The sequence below is a fragment of the Nelumbo lutea genome, chromosome 4 (assembly GCF_056320005.1).
Source record: "Nelumbo lutea isolate HS-2025 chromosome 4, American lotus-T2T, whole genome shotgun sequence".
Taxonomy (NCBI): domain Eukaryota; kingdom Viridiplantae; phylum Streptophyta; class Magnoliopsida; order Proteales; family Nelumbonaceae; genus Nelumbo; species Nelumbo lutea.
The window spans coordinates 1762122-1777094 of record NC_142687.1 but is presented as its reverse complement, the minus strand read 5'-3'; positions in this window follow the sequence as shown (position 1 = coordinate 1777094).

Below are 14973 nucleotides of genomic sequence, written 5' to 3'. Positions count from 1 at the left end.
AAAATGGGAAGCAGCTGCTTGAATTTATAACGTGTGAGGGGTAGGTTGGATGGAGGGGCAGATGAGTTACCACGTGGGTTGATCGATATGACAATATTGGTGTTAGCATGCGGTGGCCGTCGTCGCAACGTGGCTAGCTTCTTTCCTTTTTTTCCCTTAAAAAAACTAATCTAATTTTCGGAACTATTACTATTTCCTTCCATGATTTCGGACAACGAATTAAATGTGACATGTGCTTAGCAGCTTAACTTTTAACACCCGGCCATTCAGTGTTCAGGTAGAGGAAGTCAAGACTCAAGAGGAAGAGGAAGTGGGGTGGCCGGGTGAGTAGTTTTATCATTGAATGCATAACTTGGTAGTGGGAATACAGTACTCTAGTTTGTTTGGTAGGTTGAACGCCCGGTCCCCACACCCCAACCAACCACCGGTCCACCACCAAGTTGGAGCCGGTATTTTTCCGGTTGTTTTGTCTCGATGGCCCGACCGGGTTGCTCATGGGGTACGGTACTTTTTGTCACTTCTTAATAAGTAATACGTGTACCAGTCGCTCAACTTCATTAATACGCATCAACTACCTACCCACACACAGGATACTAGTTGGTATGGAGATGTTCTTAATATTCTTGTGGGTAGAATATCTGGATTCAATACGCATACCCCAACTGAATTGGGATGTCACAACTTAGAATCTCCGATGAGATGGAGTTAGGGATGCAAATGAATCGGATCATAATTTGATTCGTTCTGAAGATATTATATTTTTGGATCCATCCGTATCTCTATTTTGGATTTTTAGATCGGATTGGATGATACGGTCTTATCATAAATCAAATAGAATACAGCTTCCCTTTATCCAATTTGATATATATATATATATATATATATGTTACTTATTTATTTATAAATATATTATTTATATTATATTTTTGTAAATTTGTCATATTATTTATTTTTTTACAAAAATTATATATATGATGAAAACAGTTAAAAATATATTTACATTTTTATATTTCTCTATTTAAATTGTTATATTTTATTTTTCTCTGAATAATTTATTTTTTTAAATCAAATCAGATCGGATCAAATTTGAATATCTGAGTTTCTCATTGAATTCAAATTTAAATCCATGTTTATGAAGTCCTATTGAACCTTCAAATTAGTTAGATCTACAATTATTAATGTCAGATCGAATTTCAATAATACTCTAATTCAAATCGCACCCAATCCATTTGCATCCCTACACGGAATTGAGTGGTGAAGTGTGTCGTATTAGTGTCATGCCGTGAACTGTGTTGTTGAGTCACGGGTTGAACATATGTGCGTGACTGTGACATCCTTAATTTGGCCTTAGAGTCTCAGGCGCAGAGGGCCAAAGGTGAGAAGGCCAGGTAGCATAGAGTCCACAAAATAGCACCATCAACGACCCACCTAGAAAATATAGAATGGCTGTTACTAATGGTAGACAAGGTGAGGAGGTTGCTGGGGGGTTTGGGCGGCCGTTTGTAGTTTGTTCGTTGTATATGGTGACCACTAGGAATGGTTGGAAGGCGTGTCGCTGCGTGTTCTACATACAATTTGATAATATTGTTAGGCTTACAATTCCAAACTTGGCTTGTCGTCCACTCGTCCTACCAACCAGGTCCATTTCGAACCAGTTTTCTTTTCTTCCTTTTAGATCGGGACAGGCCCGGGATAGAAACTTCAATGTTCTGTATCCAAATTTGATTCGTTAATATCCAGATTCAAGTTATTTGATTCATAGATTCAATCTTGGTCTTACATTCAATTTTGATGCTAAATTCAAGTCAACACCTCCAAAAAGTTTGAATACGCCAAATTTTATCTTAAAAGGCTTAAGCCTTAAAGTGTGACTGTGTGAGGCCTACTATCAGATTTTACCTTATAAGCATCATAAGTCATGACCTTTGTTAGAAAGAGGTGCAAGGCTAAAGCCTAAGGCATGGGCATAAAAAATCAAGACACTTTTTTTATTACTAGTAAATGTGGAAGTGCTTTGCACATTGAAATTTTAAATTACAATAATAATTATCATCATCATTATTATTGTTATTATTATTTAATTTTGTATTCTATTTTCATCATAAATAAAAATAATTTTTATTTTAGCAACTTTTTATTTAATATGGTGAATATATAACATTAGAAATGTCTCCAAATATTTTCGACAAAATTGTATACTTTTCATTTTTTGTGTTCTATCTTTTTTAAATATTTATTATTCGTCATTAACAAAAATATTTCTTACATTTCATACTTAGTTTTATTTAGTATAATGAATATATAATATTAGAGATATGCTCAATTCTTTTTTTTTTGTACTTTTATATATTAGTTATTTTGATTTTTATTATTTGATTATGGCATTATTGGTTAACCCATTTAACCCAAATGGTTGAATTGCTTACCACCACTAGAATGAAAGAAAATGGTTTTGTTTTCAAATTATTTTTCAAAATATTTATTTTTCATATTATTAAAATCAATGTTATGGATTTAATTAATAGAATTTAATGATGAGAAAAATATATCTTAAATATATACCTTAGGTATGAGACTTAATGAGTGAACAAGAAAATAATTTTATTTCCAATTGGTTTTAAATTTTGTATTCTACTTCCATCATTAATTAATGTATTTATTATTTATCATACTTATTCTTGTCTAATATGATGAATATATGATATTAAAGATGTTCCCAAATTTTTCTTTAATTTTTTTTTCATTTTATCAAGTTTTAATTTTTTCATTTAATTGTGGCAACAATGCAACATGGGTTGGCCTATTTGACCCAATATTGTTTAATTTCTTACCACCACATAAAAATAATGCTTTTCCAAGCCAATTTCAAAAGTATATGTTATTAGAAATAATCATATATGGATTTAGTTAGTGGAATTGAGTAATTAAAAGAAACAAAAAAATGCCTTAAATGTATGGTTAAATGAGGGTGAATGAGAGTTGTTATTTTTCTATGTGCATAAAAATAATTCTTATTTATGACACTTGTTTTTGTTTAATATGATGAATATACAATATTAGAGATGCGCCCAAATGTTTTTTTTTTTGCAAAATTTATGTATTTTTTAGTTTTATTTTTATTGTTTAATTATGACATCAAATATTGGCACATTTGAATTAAAAGAACTATTGATCTAGACCAAATAGGAAATAAATTTCATTTTTTTGATTGGTTTTAAAATTTGTGTTTCATTTCCATTATCAATATAAACAATTATTGTTTATAACACTTATTTTTGTTTATTATGATTAATATAAAATATCAGAGAAATGACCCACATGGATTCACCTAATTGATCCCAGATAGTCTAATTGGCTTAGCCACCACTTGGACGGAAGAATGGTTTCATTTTCTTTTTTTGTTGTTAATTTTAGAAAATGATAAATTGCTAAAACCTACGTTGAAGTTTCTAATTGTTGCTAAAATCTCCCCTGAAGTTTGGTAATTGCAATCACTTCCCTTAAACTTTCTAATACAATTTCAAGTAGACTCTCTCTCTTAGAATCCTCTAGCAAGAGGCACACAAATGTCCAAAATACCCATGCAGTTACCATTGAAGCTAGTTTTTGCATAGCATAATGCAAACTTTATTAATAACAAAAAAAATAAAGTTTAAAATTGCAACTTATTGAGGAATTCATATGAAGGGAAATTTATAAAATAAATCAATTTTGGAAAAGAGGTTGGAAGGATTTGGGGTAATGATTGATATGAAGGGAAAATTTGGAAAATAAACATTTTAGTCAAAGTAACAAAATGGTTATTTTGGACATTTTCGTGCCTCTTGTTAGAGGATTATAAGAGAAGGGGCCTACTTGCAGCTATGATAAAAAGTTCTAGGAAGGTGATTGCAATTACCAAGTTTCAGGGGAAGTTTTAGTAGTGGTTGAAAACCTTAGGGGGGTTAACATTTTATCCTTTAAAAACATGGGTTTCATATTGTTAAAAAGTATTTGATAAAGATCTAATTATTAGAATTTATAAAGTAAAGAATAGCTTATTATATACAAAATTTAATATGAGAGAATGTGAATTAGTTCCATAAATATAAGGCTTAATGAAAAGGGAATTAAATAAGGTGAAAATTTGTAAGGGATATTACATTATTTGCCCTAGAATTAAAGAACTAAATTCAAAAATATGGGTAATTTAATAAAAAAAGAAAGTTCTATACCCTCATTGAGTTTAATAGTATATATAAAATATAATATAATAAAATATTATATAGGGTCATTTACTAAAACACCTAGTTTGCAATCAATTTTTACTTAACCGACCTTCCATTAGATGAAAGTGGAAAATAACAGTTTTAATTCTAAAATCCATTCAAATAAATTTAATGAAAAAAATTGAAAGCAAAAATGCCATTTTTGCCCCTAGTAAAACATGAACAACCACTTTATTCTTCTCTATTTGATAAATTTTGTTTTTTTATGCAAAAGTGTTAGGGGTACTTTGGGAATAAATGACCATGAGTAAACATTTTCTACTTGGTTTAGAGGTACTTTTGGAATAAACAATCATGGATCTGTATCTTTGAACATTTTCCACTCATTTTAGGGGTGGTTTTGGAATAAACAACCATGGGTGAACATTTTCTACTTAGTTTAGGTGACTATGTTACTATATTCAAATGACGAAACAAATATTTCTTAATGAAAGGTCAACTAAGTAAATAGGTTGCAAACTATAAGGGGTGTTTTAGTAAAATGAAAGGGTAGGTTTAAGTAAATATGTGAAACTATAAGGTTGTATTAGTAAATGACCTTATAAAATAAAAGGTAAATATACACAAAAAATTCCAACTTCGTGTGGTTTGCACATAGAAGTTTTAAATTACAATTGTTGTTGTTTTTATTACTACTAAATTTTAACCATTACTTTAGTTGAAAAGTTGGATCACTGACCCACCATTTAGATAGGAAAATAGCTTTGCTTTTAAATCAGTTTTAAATTATATATTTTATCTACATTATATAAATATTTTTTACTTATTAAACTAAAATTTTGTTTGATATAATTAATATATAACATTAGAGATTTATACATTTTTTTTATAATTTTTGTATTCCTATGATTATTTGTACTTTTTTACTTTTTAAAGATTTATTATTTAACTATGACATCATTAGTTAATTCATTTGACCCAAACCAATAACCCACCATAAAAAATGACAATATTTTTATTTTCAAAAAAGAAAGGAAAATAGGTTGATTTTTAGGTTGACTTTAAAATTTAAATATCATATTACATTTATATCATTGATAAAATTACTTTTTATGTATAATATTTATTTTTGTTCAATATAATGAATGTATAGTATTATATATGCACCCAATATTTTATTTTTTATAAACATATAACATTAGATATGTGCCCAAAATTTTATCTAGTGTTTTTTTTTTAACTTTTGTGATTATTTTTATTTTTTATTTTTAAAAATGTTATTATTTGACCATGACATTATTTCGTTTATAGGTTGATTTTATATTTGACATTCCATTTCCATCATTAATAACAATACTTCTTATATTCCATACTTATTTTTGTTTAGTATAATGAATATACAATATTATAGATATGCTTAATTTTTTTTATATTTTATATTTTATTCATTTTAATTTTTTATTATTAAAGTATGACATTAATTGTTGATTAATCTATTTAACCCCAAATGGTTGAATTGCTTACCCACCACCGAGAGGGAAAGAAAATGGTTTGGTTTCAAATAATTTTTCAAAATATTTATTTTTATAGTAATAAAGTTAATGTTGTGGATTTAATTCATGGAATTTAATGCTAAGAAAAATATATGTTCAATATAGGATGTAATGAGAGAATATAACTTAGATATGAGATTTATAGGAAAATAGTTTTATTTCAAATTGGCTTTAAATTTTATATTCCAGTTCCATCATTAATAAAAATAATTATTATTTGTCATACTTATTATTGTTTAATATGTCAAATATATGATGTTAAAAGTGTTCTAAAATTTTCTTTAATTTATATTTTTTTGCATTTTATCTATTTTTTTAATTTTATTTTATTTTATCATGGCAACATTATTTTTGGTATTTAACACAACACACTAACTTTTCAACAGGTGGATAATTGTGGCAACATTGAGTTGGCCCATTTGATCCAAAATTGTTTAATTTCTTACCACCACCTAGATGAAAATACTATTTTTTTTAATGTAGATTTTAAAAGTATAAGTTTTTTATGTTATTGGAATTATTAATTTATTATGTATAGATTTAATTGGTAGAATTTACTGATTAGAATAAATAAGGATGCTTTAAATATATGATTTAATGAGGGTGAATAGGAATTAATACCTTAAATGTGTGATTTATGAGAGGGAATTGAATGCATTGGTTAATAGCATTTAAATTACATTTTCTACCCTAATAAAGGGATCATATTTCAAAATAGGGGGTATTTTAGTCAAGAAAAAATCAGAAATTTAGAGGCTATTCATACTTTTTACAGTAGTATAGATTATAGATTGTTCTACACTTTTGGCTCACAAGAAATCTAGCATCTTATATTTGCCATTTCTTTTCTATTTTCCCTACACACACGACACACACAAAACCATCTACCCAAATTTTGCCTCTAAATTTTCTTTATAATAGATTTCTTTTCCTTTTATTGGTTTTTCTCTTTTTTCCATGTATTAAATCAAATATCACTTATATAGATGATTCATCAGAAAATCTCATTAGTGATAGAAACTTTGATGATAGGGAAATTTTTTATAATCTAATGCATATGACTGGTCATTTGTCATTTGTGAACAATTTGAAAACCTTTGGGCTTTGAAACTTGAAAATTGAAATATAAAAAGTTTATGGTTGTTAATTGATTAATTATTATTTATTGAAAGATAAACCCTATAATTTAATTTGTTATTATGTTTTTTAAAGCTTATAATTCCACCATTTTGACCCATGATGCATTAATTAGCTAGATTTTCTTTTAAAATTTTGGGGTCTTTATTGTTCAATCCACCCGAACAAATATTATCTCCACCGTACAGTTGGGATAGATACCAGCTCAGAATTGATGATTAATGTTATAGGTGGGAGTAATTGAAATTTTGAATTATTGTAAGTTTGCAGTGGAATTTAAAATTCTGAGGTGTGTCTTGATAACTTACAATACACGACAACAGAATTAATCTAAAAGGTCAAATGAATGAACCAAAGCCGAAGTAATGCCCAGTGCTCTTCAAATCATCTGCTAAGTGCCTTAATTTTCCATTGAATTCGTCTCGAATCATTAATAAAGGAAAGAATTTTGGGCTTCGTGGTTGGTATTACTCTGATCACATTCAATGTAATAGAAAATTGTCACGAATCATTTTCTAAACATTGTTGATATGCATAGTCTTAATAGCTCTTAATGCCAACCTACCAAAGTTTAAAAGAAAACCAACCATTGATAAGTACTGGAAGCCAGTACTAGGGATGCAAACCAGCTTAAGTGAATCAAGACTGTTCTTTCCGGCCCAGAAATCTCTCAACTCTATATATGGATGGCCTCTGTTTATCAAAAAACCGTTTATCTCAAGTTATATGGAAAATGTCAAAATGTTTGTCATGAAAATGTCCAAATGACGTTGCAATGACAACATGTTTTCGCACTTTTTTTTTTTTATTTATGTGAAGCCGCATCTAATGGTTATAGTGTTGAAAAACTTTAAATTAAATTATCGTTAATGACAATTACCCCCTAAAGTTTCATTTGCAATAAAGGTCGGAACTTTTACTTTGCAACAAATACCCCTTTTGGGGAGTCTGTATCACCTGTCAATAAACGTTTCAACCAACTACCAACATGATTTGACACCACACTTTCATACATATAGGGGTTCCATTTTTATGGTGGGTTCTGATTTTATAATGAGATGTGCGGTGTTAGATCGTTTTGGTAGAGGGTTGGAATGTGTTTTGTTGGCAGGTGATCCAAACTCCCAAAGGGGGCTTTTGTTGCAAAGTGATAGTTCTGAACCTTTATTGCAAATGAAAGCTTGAGGGGTAATTGTCATTAACCATAGTAGTAATTTAATTTTATTTTATTTTATGGTGGATTCTTATTTTATAGTGAGATGTACAGTGTTAGATCATATTGGTAGAGGGTTTGAACTTGTTTTATTGACAGATGGTCCCAATTCCCCCTTTGGTTGTCAAGTTAAGTGATGAAATGCACTAAATTACCAAAATACCCAAATGGGCTTTCCTTATTTTTCATTGCTCTTCTTCTCTGAACTTCCATTTTCTCCAAATGAAACCAACTAAAATAACAAAAAACATTTCATGACATAGAAAAACAATTCTCTTTAAATTCTTCTTTCATTTCACTTATATGAATGTCTTTTCTTCATCTTAAATTATAAAAAAATATCCACTCTTTTCTCCAATAAATCTTTACAATTTCACCTAAATATTGAACCAACCAAAATTTTGCAGTAATCTATTAGAGCAATCAGGAGGATTTTAATGTCATATTTTAATAAATTATTTTACTAAAATAAATAAGAAAATGGAAATTTGAGAATTTAAAAAGTTTTAAAAGCTGAATGAAAATATTTTTCAAAGTTAATTGATGGAACTCTAATGAATGAGGTATTTATTATAAAGTAAAAGTTCAAAGGGGTATTTGTCACAAATGAAAGTTCAACTGGGTATTAGCCAAGCTTTTAATTGTTTTAATTATTTATCATAATGCTTTAAGGGATGTTCTATAGTGTGGATGACAAATTGGGTGGTGTGTTTTCATCCACACCACACCCCAACAAAGTAATTGTTTTGCACCATGGACAAAATGTGTGGACTCGTTCACACCACACCTTTATGCGTGTTCTGCAAAGTGTGGCATATTTTAGTCTATACATTTTGTTTGATTACATGCATCTCAACTACAATATTTGAGATAATTTATGTCATTAATCATTAAAAAATATTTTTTGTAATATACACAATAGAAAAATATTAATAATTACTAAGAATTTTAATAATTAATAGAAATAATATTAATAATATTAAATAAAAAATAATGATATTAATATTAAATAAAAAACAAGTAATAATTTTAATGATAATTGATAATATTAACAACAGTATTAATAATATTTAATAATAAGTAATAATATCAATAACAACTCATATTAATTATTAATATTAATAAACATAATATACAAAACTTAATAACTAATAAAGTTAATATTAATATATATTAATAAGCAAGTAGTGGCAAGTGGTTCAAACAGAGAAGAATAATATAACATGAGAATAAATGGATGAGGAATACTTACCATTGGCAATCCTATGCAGTGGTGGTTAGAAGAGGAGGAGTAGCGAGTGGTTCAAATGGAGAATAATAGCGGCAAGCTCACAGAGGTGTTCCAACAATAAAAAGAAAATATGTCTTATATTAGGTAAACATCCATGTAAAGTATCGGATAATTATTCTATATGCAAAACAGTGTAGTGTAAATGCTTCTACAAGATAAACGCGTGGACAAGAAAATGGGGCTGTGGTGTGGACTGATCCATGCGCCACACCACAGCCAACCAAATGCATGGCACAGGCATGGTGTGAATTGAAACTGAATATATAATGGCCAATCTACACCACCAAACATCAACTTAGGTTCTAGATCAATTCTAGTAAGAACATGCATGGTGGAGAAGAATTTCGGTGTCTCCAAAGAAACATGTTTGTTTTCGAAAACATGGAACCTGATCTAATTAGCGTGGCTCTGAATTTGATGCTGAGGGAGAGGAGTATGACTTCCCACCAGTTAGGATGATCGCCATGTTCCATAGCCCTTGAAAGCTCGAGTTTGCCCACTTTTTGGCAGCCTCCTTCACCAGGATCTCTGAAAGTGAATGCAGATGGCAGTTTTTTATGGTGTTGGTAAGGCATGTTTCGGGGTGGCGATTAAGGACCATGATAGCCTCCCATTGGCAGCTCAATTTGAGCCTCTTGCAGTCTCTTCCACTGTCCAAGCAGAGGCATTGCTATTTTGAAGGGGATTGAGCTGGTTAAAGGCTTTTGCAAGTCTCTTATGTCGAGGTGGAATCGAATTGTTTTTTGTGTCAGGAGATGTCTTGTAAGCTCAATTCCAAAGGAGTACAAATACAAAAACATTGTAATTTGTATTGTTTTTTATATGTATTTGCAGTGTATGAATTTGTATTTATACTCTTTCCAAATTGAAACGTAATTGCTCCATTTTTGGCTCATGAGTCATTGGTTGCTTTATTTGGAATTGTCCAGTTTGGCTGAAGATATTATTGAGCCAACTCGTCTAGACCTTCCATTGTGCCCCGTAGATGTTCTGCTGTCGCTTTTCTAATCTATTTGCCTTGTTATCAAAAAATGTGGTAACATAGTATAGGGGTTTTTATAAGTCAGTACACTTCAGAAATCTTAACCCTACGGTACAGGTGGGATATAGATATTGGGGGGCTACTAGTTTATGAGGTAAGGGTCTTTGTAATTTGTGTCTTATTTTTCAATCAAATCAAACATCACAAAAAAAAAAATCTCCAACAATAGGGGTATTCTGGATATTTCTCCAAATTACGGTGGCATTTGTTGTTATCTCTCAAAGTTTAGGTGGGGTCATTTTTGTCTTAAAACAATGAAGCAAGGATCCTTCCAATGATTCAAAGAAAAACGAAAAATATAAACAGATTTTTGCCCAAGGAGATTCAAAACTTGTCTGTATGCAGGTACGTAGTTATTACTCATGGTTCGAATTGTTAGTTTCAGTGGAAATGTTAGTAGTCGCTCAAGATTGAACATACACTTAAAAGAGAGTTGGGTTGATGTGACAGCCACCCCCCTCTTAAATTTATATACATAGTATCATACTTGTAAAAGGACTGAATTGCTTACATGGCAAGACAATATAAGACAAGATAATAAAGCTGAAAAAAGGCTAATCCTAATCTTATAAAAGACTAGTCCTAATCTTATAAAAATACTAGTCTAATCTTATCATAAAGAACTAATCCTAATCATAACTTATTGCTGACATACGAACAGTGGGGACCACCTTAGTGGGGTCCACATTAGTGTTCTCTACATTCCCCCTCAAGTTGGGAATAGATGTTTGTCATTCCCAACTTGCATAGATCTGCTTCTAACTTCTTTGTTAAAACCGCCTTGGTGAGAAGGTTTGCCAGCTGCATGTCGGAGGTGATGTATGGAAGACATACTTCTTGAGATGTAACCCTTTCTCTGATAAAATGTCGATCCACTTCAATATGCTTATTTCTGTCGTGTTGTATCAGATTATGGGATGTATTGATGGTAGCTTGATTATCACAGTACAACATGAAGGGTTTCTCATAAACAATACCTAACTCCTCAAATAATGATCTCAACCATAGGATCTCAGCTACACCGTTTGCCATGGACCTATATTTAGCTTCAGCACTGGAACGAGAAACAACATTTTGTTTCTTACTCCTCTAAGAGACAAGGTTACATCCTACAAAAGCACAATATCCAGAGGTAGATCTTTGATCATCAACACACCCAACCCAATCAGCAGTTGTGAAAACTTCTATCTTCATGTGATCATTATTCTTGAATAAAATGCCTCTGCTTAGGCACCTCTTCAAATATGCTAGTATCCTCTCAACTGCAAGGAGGTGAGTAGTCCTAGGAGAGTGTATATACTGATTAACCACATTGACTACATAACTGATGTCAGGTCGAGTGAGACAATGATAGAGAAGTTTTCCAATTAACCGTTGGAACATAGCTTTATCTTCAAGGGGTTCTCCACCCTCTGCACTGATCTTGTGGTTTTGTTCAACAGGCTTAACACCTAGCATTCTTGTTTCTTCCAATAGGTCAATAACATTATTTTTTTGAGAAACAAAAATCCCATGCTTGGATCGGGCTACCTCAATGCCCAAGAAGTATCGTAGTTCTCCCAGATCTTTTACCTCAAACTCTTGATGAAGGAGTTGCTTAAGGGACTCAATCTCAGTATTATCATTTACTATTACTACAATATCATCCACATATACAACAAGCAATGTTAAGGAAGAATCCACTCTCTTAATAAACAAGGTGTGGTCTGCTTGGGCCTGTACATATCCGAACTTTTCAAGGGTTTGTCTAAATCTATCAAACCAAGCTTTGGGGGACTGTTTTATCTCATACAAGGCTTTATTCAACTGACATACCTTATTTCCTGTCTCTGTACCATAAAATCCAAGAGTCAACTACATGTCAACCTTTTTTTGCAAGTCTCTGTTGAGGAAAACATTTTTAACATCCATCTGATACAACGGCCAAGAGTAATTGGCTGCAAGAGATAATAAGACTCTGATAGTGGTCATCTTTGCTACTAGTGCAAAAGTTTCCAAGTAGTCAATACCATATGTCTGAGTAAATCCTTTTGCAACTAACTAGGCCTTATACCTTTCAATAGAACCATCAGCATTATGTTTCACAGTGAATACCCATCTACATCCAACCGGTTTCTTACTTTTAGGCTGATCAACTATCTCCCAAGTATTGTTTCTGATGAGGGCATCCATTTCTGCTTTTATTGCATCTTTCCATTCTGTTACTTCCAATGCTTTTCATATTGTTTTGGGAATGGGAACATTAGCAATGGATGCGAGAAAAGACTTACAGGAGGGAGACAAATGATCATAGGACAAGAACTGAGAAATGCTGTGAGCTGTAGATGTGGAGCAACAATGCTTGCCCTTACGAATTGCTATGGGAAGATCAATATCATCTAATGAAGGTGAAGGCTCCATAATGGGATGTCTTTCATGTTGTATTTGTGGTACCTGGATCTGGCTCTACAGAAGGAACTGGGGCTACCGTGGTACCGAGATCTAGATCTGCAAAAGAAATTGGGACTGGCCTGCACTGTTGATGTCCGAAATCAACCTCTCCATCGTCTACGATAGACTCTCACATCCTTGCATCTCTGACAGCCCTCCCCATTACACCCCTCTTCACTTAATGGGATAAGTAAAGGAACTTTTGACGAGTCAACCCCATCCTTGCTACTCTTCCCATAAGGAGAAACCCTTGGATAATATGGTACATCTTCAAAGAAAGTGACATCCTTTGAGACAGACCTTTTCCCAGAAGTATGTTCATAGTAGCAATATCCCTTTTGAGTTTGTACATAACCAAGGAAAATACATTTTGAGGCCTTAGGATCAAACTTGGAACGATGAGGGCCAAGAATCTAAACAAAGCATGTACAACCAAAGGTTTTAAGGGGAATGGTAAATAACTCTTTATCAGGATATGAGATGGTAAATGGAGATTTCATGTCAAGAACCCGTGAAGGAATCCCATTGATGAGATGCACTACTATAAGAACAACATCTAAATGCATAAGACTTGCTTGGACAAGCTTGCTTAGGCGAGAGGGTGAAAACGCTCACTGATGCGGTTTAGGATATGGTAAGTGATTTACCCGCGCTGAGGGAGGGTATCTCGTACACTTGGGAATTGTAATTTGCCGTAAGATCCCATATAGCGGGAACCAACACTTTATTGCAATCAATTTATGGATTGATCAATTTATCCCCAATTTTCTTGGCTTAGACCCTGCTCAAGCACGAAATATAAAAGCCCATCCGTGTAAATTTTCGGGTTGGGTCAGTTTGGTCTTTGGGTGGGCATTGCCTAAATTGGACCCGTATTTATTAAGAGTTCACTTTGTGGAATTTACAAATTTTATCACAACAGTTCACTTCTGAATAACCTCCCCTTTTTTTTACTTTGGATTGAAAAAAAATGAAAATATCGAAAATAAAATCAAACCCTAAAGGAAATGGGTGTGAGAGAGTGATGATATGAGAGTCAGAGAGTAGTACCTCACGATGATGAAACTTCTGGAGTGATCATCCGTGCCGGAAACCGCGTTGGATTCGAAATCGGATGAAGGGGAGTGAATGGAGTCGGGGTTCTCACACAGGCTTCAAGCTGAGGACCGAAATATGGAGATTGGGGTTTCGGGCGAGTTTTGGAGCTAACGGGATGAACTTCCATTGTGTGGGGACCAAATAGAAAATCATAGACTTGAATCTACTCCAGTGGCCCCACCAAGAAGTTACCTCATAAAATTGAAGGTGGGGCGATGGCACCAAATCAAAGGCTTTATTTACTTGTTTAAACGCAAGGCTACGACACTTGAATTGTCTTCAGTGCTTATAAAACCGTATTCACATTGTTTACAATTTTTTATAACCGTGCATTGAAATATCTTCCTATGAAAAAGCATATAAGTATCAAGATATTCCCAATGTATGACTATAAAAGACTGTACGAACAGTGTGAATATGGGATTGCGAGCATTGAAGGGTTTTCTACGACACTGTCATAGGAAATGTGAACCGAACATGAAACCATTTTGAATACCGATTCCTAGGTTAAACGGTCTGACCGTCTGTTCAAATTGATGGCCCATTCTAATTTAAAAAAATAAACTAGTTGAGTAACTCTGCCGTTTGAAATTTCCTCTAAGTAGATACAATTATACAAATGTTAGGAAAAAGTGAAGGTCACTCCCCATGCATTAGATCTGTGTAAAACGTAATAAGCTACGGTATGGATGAACTGCAAAGGGTTGGGCGTCAGGTAAGGGCGTAGCTGACCAAACTCCCACATAGTCAATGGAGACATGCTAAAACCTAACCAATATAGCTATTGCCAGATTTGTGGCTTTCTACCATGAAAGCTGTGACTTGTGAATCTGTGATTCGGCCGAAGTTAAGTCGCAAGACTCACAACGCATGAAGTTCGGCTTCTATAAGAGCTAGTCTGTGCCCACACCCTTCGAGCAGCCCTTGCAAATTTGCATTGGGAATATCTGGCATAAAATAAATCATATAATAACGGAGATATTCCCAACGCAAGGATGTAA